Source organism: Oncorhynchus nerka, unplaced genomic scaffold (assembly GCF_034236695.1).
Source record: "Oncorhynchus nerka isolate Pitt River unplaced genomic scaffold, Oner_Uvic_2.0 unplaced_scaffold_1446, whole genome shotgun sequence".
Lineage (NCBI taxonomy): Eukaryota > Metazoa > Chordata > Actinopteri > Salmoniformes > Salmonidae > Oncorhynchus > Oncorhynchus nerka.
The window spans coordinates 65,001-70,657 of NW_027039869.1; positions in this window are offsets into that span (position 1 = coordinate 65,001).

Genomic DNA, 5,657 nt, shown 5'->3' on the forward strand with positions numbered 1-5,657 from the left:
ACACACACGCACACTCCCGGTCCACAACACACACACACACTCCCTGTCCACAACACACACACACACTCCCGGTCCACAACACACACACACTCCCGGTCCACAACACACACACACACTCCCGGTCCACAACACACACAGACACTCCCGGTCCACAACACACACACACACACACACACTCCCGGTCCCAACACACACACACACACTCCCGGTCCACAACACACACACACACACTCCCGGTCCACAACACACACACACACACTCCCTGTCCACAACACACACACACACACACACACTCCCTGTCCACAACACACACACAGACACTCCCTGTCCACAACACACACAGACACTCCCTGTTCACAACACACACACTCCCTGTCCACAACACACACACTCCCTGTCCACACACACACACACACACACTCCCTGTCCACAACACACACACAATCCCTGTCCACAACACACACACAGACACTCCCAGTCCACAACACACACACTCCCTGTCCACAACACACACACTCCCTGTCCACAACACACTGTTGGTCACATGGTGCCTAAATATAAGGCTTTCATTTCCACTCTGCCTGTCAGCGATGTTATAACATTCATCTACACTGATGATGACAGACACCTGTTATAACTACTTAATGTCATTCATCTAGACTGATGATGACAGACACCTGTTATAACTACTTAATGTCATTCATCTAGACTGATGATGACAGACACCTGTTATAACTACTTAAAGTCATTCATCTACATCTACTGTCTGCTTCACTGTCCCCTTCCTTTCACTGTCCCCTTCCCTTCACTGTCCCCTTCCCTTCACTGTCCCCTTCACTGTCCCCTTCCCCTTCACTGTCCCCTTCCCTTCACTGTCCCCTTCCCTTCACTGTCCCCTTCCCTTCACTGTCCCCTTCCCTTCCCTGTCCCCTTCCCCTTCCCTATCCCCTTCCCTTCACTGTCCCCTTCCCTTCCCTGTCCCCTTCCCTTCCCTGTCCCCTTCCCTTCCCTGTCCCCTTCCCTTCCCTGTCCCCTTCCCTTCACTGTCCCCTTCCCTTCACTGTCCCCTTCCCCTTCACTGTCCCCTTCCTTCACTGTCCCCTTCCCTTCACTGTCCCCTTCCCCTTCACTGTCCCCTTCCCTTCACTGTCCCCTTCCCTTCACTGTCCCCTTCCCCTTCACTGTCCCCTTCCCCTTCACTGTCCCCTTCCTTTACTGTCCCCTTCCCTTCACTGTCCCCTTCCCATTCACTGTCCCCTTCCCCTTCACTGTCCCCTTCCCCTTCACTGTCCCCTTCCCTTCACTGTCCCCTTCCCTTCACTGTCCCCTTCCCTTCACTGTCCCCTTCCCTTCACTGTCCCCTTCCCTTCACTGTCCCCTTCCCTTCACTGTCCCCTTCCCTTCACTGTCCCCTTCCCCTTCACTGTCCCCTTCCCCTTCACTGTCCCCTTCACTGTCCCCTTCACTGTCCCCTTCACTGTCCCCTTCCCTTCACTGTCCCCTTCCCTTCACTGTCCCCTTCCCCTTCACTGTCCCCTTCCCCTTCACTGTCCCCTTCCCTTCACTGTCCCCTTCCCTTCACTGTCCCCTTCCCTTAACTGTCCCCTTCCCTTCACTGTCCCCTTCCCGTTCACTGTCCCCTTCCCTTCACTGTCCCCTTCCCTTCACTGTCCCCTTCCCTTCACTGTCCCCTTCCCTTCACTGTCCCCTTCCCCTTCACTGTCCCCTTCCCTTCACTGTCCCCTTCCCTTCACTGTCCCCTGCCCCTTCACTGTCCCCTTCCCCTTCACTGTCCCCTTCCACTGTCCCCTTCCCCTTCACTGTCCCCTTCCCTATTCCTTCCCTGTCCCCTTCCCCTTCACTGTCCCCTTCCCTATTCCTTCCCCTTCACTGTCCCCTTCCCTATTCCTTCCCTGTCCCCTTCCCCTTCACTGTCCCCTTCCACTGTCCCCTTCACTGTCCCCTTCCCTATTCCTTCTCTGTTCCCTTCACTTTCCCCTTCCCCTTCACTGTCCCCTTCCCTTTCCCTATTCCTTCACTGTCCTCTTCCCTGTACCCTCCCCTTCCCCTTCACTGTCCCCTTCTCTGTTCCCTTCTCTGTTCCCTTCTCTGTCCCCTTCTCTGTCCCCTTCTCTGTTCCCTTCTCTGTCCCCTTCACTGTCCTCTTCACTGTACCCTGACTAAAATTGTATTCAAGAGAATGATAGACTTGGAAACAGGAGAAGTTGCGCCCTGTACGGTACGAAATGACAAAGGTTGTACAACACCAACTGTACTCAGGAGAAGATGCCCCGTTGTACGATATAATAGACAGAGTGTGTTTTGTGTTGTGAGATTTGATATCTGTGTACTTTGTTCATCATGTTTCCATATGGGGGTCTTTAAAAACCAACTGATCCTTAAAATGACACTCGGTATAAATCCGAATACCAAAAATGGACGAAATCGATGCAGGGGCGAAGGTTTATATCAATCAATCAATCAATCAATCAATCAATCAATTAATGTCCCCTTCCCCTTCACTGTCCCCTTCCCCTTCACTGTCCCCTTCCCCTTCACTGTCCCCTTCCCCTTCACTGTCCCCTTCCCTATTCCTTCCCTGTCCCCTTCCCCTTCACTGTCCCCTTCCCTTCAGGGGCGAAGGTTTATATCAAATGAAACAATCAATCAATCAATCAATTAATGTCTTGCTTTTTATTATACACAATCATGGTTAATAACAATGCTAATTAATTCCTGCTGTCTGTGTATCCACGATGTATCCGTCTGTATGTTCCTGTTCAGAAGCCCCGCTTCACAGTGTCGCCACGGCAACAGTTTCTACAGCGCCATCGGTTGCCATGGGGATGGAGAATCACACCATATGTTGGGTAGTAGAGTTGTGTTGTGTGGATATTAGAAGTTGAACTATTTTATTGTTCTTTTATTTTTTTTATTTTTTTTTAAAACTTTTTTCATATATTTTAAGAGTTTGGACCAATACTTGGCCTTGGATGGAACATTGAAAACATTGTGAGAAAGCTCTATTTAAAATAGACAGCTAAGCTGTGTGGCTTCCTCCTCCCCAAGTAACACTTGCTACTTTGCCATTTATTTTTACAACCCTAGTTCAAATAAGAGCAGAGAAATTGGCTCTCCCTAATTAAATCCTGATAAGATAAAACGTATGGTTTATTCAACATAATAACAGACCAGTCAGTGTTCTTGTTTACAAACAGTATCATTTGTCTTAAGTTTTGTTAAAACGGTTCTGAGCCCCTCTCCTTGTGCATACGGCTGTATATTGCATCTGCTAAATGTGGTAAATAGTGAAAAATGTTGTTCGATTTCGGGATCCCTTATACCTTTCAGATGTGTATATTAGCCAATTGATCTATTTTTAAAGGAGTTCCCCCCCACTGTTATCTAAGCGATACACTTGTTTTTTTTTTGCAGGGAGTTAGCACAAGGCAATGTATATACTGTGTAAGTACGGAATCTTTGGTAATACATGTTTGTTTGTTTTCTCATCTTTAATTGGGGGATTTTTAAAAAAAAAACGTTGAGGAGGCCAGTGGTTTGTCGTAGTGTTGGTGACATGCAGATCAGAAAGTTTTTGAGAAGATTGGTCGATTTTGATGAGTGTCAGGGAGTCTATGGGTACAGTTCGTTAGCTAGCGTATTAGCTTTCTCTCTTGGCTAACTGCTGAGCTAACGTCATTAGCTAGCTCTCCAACATTACACTTTGTTAGCTTTTTCTTTAGTTGGCTGTGTTAGCTAGCTGACTAGAGATAAATAGAGGACTCGTCTTTGTGTCTGTGTCGTTATTGCGTCTGTGACAGCATTGGCTATTTCAAAGTAGTCCATTTTCTTCTTCACAATTATTGTCTGATCCCTGCAGAAGCACTCAATGGCGCTGACCATGCTAAGATGGCCCTTTGTCCACTAGAGAACTGGGACTAACATATGGCTAGCTCCAACACCACACTTCTTTAACCTGCTCCAACACCACACTTCTTTAATTGCTCCAACACCACACTTCTTTAACTAGCTCCAACACCACACTTCTTTAACCTGCTCCAACACCACACTTCTATAACTAACTCCAACACCACACTTCTTTAACTAGCTCCAACACCACACTTCTTTAACCTGCTCCAACACCACACTTCTTTAACCTGCTCCCAACACCACACTTCTTTAACCTGCTCCAACACCACACTTCTTTAACTGGCTCCAACACCACACTTCTTTAACCTTCTCCAACACCACACTTCTTTAACCTGCTCCCAACACCACACTTCTTTAACCTGCTCCAACACCACACTTCTTTAACCTGCTCCAACACCACACTTCTTTAACCTGCTCCAACACCACACTTCTTAACCTGCTCCAACACCACACTTCTTTAACTGGCTCCAACACCACACTTCTTTAACCTGCTCCAACACCACACTTCTTTAACCTGCTCCAACACCACACTTCTTTAACCTTCTCCAACACCACACTTCTTTAGCCTGCTCCAAAACCACACTTCTTTGACCTGCTCCAACACCACACTTCTTAACCTGCTCCAACACCACACTTCTTTAACTGGCTCCAACACCACACTTATTTAACCTGCTCCAACACAACACTTCTTTAACTATCTCCAACACCACACTTTGTTAGCTAGCTCCAACACCACACTTCTTTAACCTTCTCCAACACCACACTTCTTTAATTGCTCCAACACCACACTTCTTTAACTAGTTCCAACACAACACTTCTTTAACTAGCTCCAACACCACACTTCTTCAACCTGCTCCAACACCACACTTCTTTAACTAGCTCCAACACAACACTTCTTTAACCTTCTCCAACACCACACTTAACTAGCTCCAACACACACTTCTTTAACTATCTCCAACACAACACTTCTTTAACCTTCTCCAACACCACACTTCTTTAACCATCTCCAACACCACACTTCTTTAACCTGCTCCAACACCACACTTCTTTAACCTTCTCCAACACCACACTTCTTTAACCTGCTCCAACACCACACTTCTTTAACTAGCTCCAACACCACACTTCTTTAACCTGCTCCAACACCACACTTCTTTAACTAGCTCCAACACCACTTCTTTAACTCCAACACCACACTTAACTAGCTCCAACACCACACTTCTTTAACCTGCTCAACAACTTTAACCTGCTCCAACACCACACTTCTTTAACCTGCTCCAACACCACACTTCTTTAACTATCTCCAACACCACACGTCTTTAACCTTCTCCAACACCACACTTCTTTAACCATCTCCAACACCACACTTCTTTAACCATCTCCAACACCACACTTCTTTAACCAGCTCCAACACCACACTTCTTTAACCTGCTCCAACACCACACTTCTTTAACCTGCTCCAACACCACACTTCTTTAACCTTCTCCAACACCACACTTCTTTAACCATCTCCAACACCACACTTCTTTAACCTGCTCCAACACCACACTTCTTTAACCTGCTCCAACACCACACTTCTTTAACCTGCTCCAACACCACACGTCTTTAACCTGCTCCAACACCACACTTCTTTAACCTTTACACTAGCTACTTTGCTCCAACAACAGCTTTAACCTGCTTGCAAAGTACACCACACGTCTTTAACCTGTGTGTGTGTGTGTGTGTTTAAC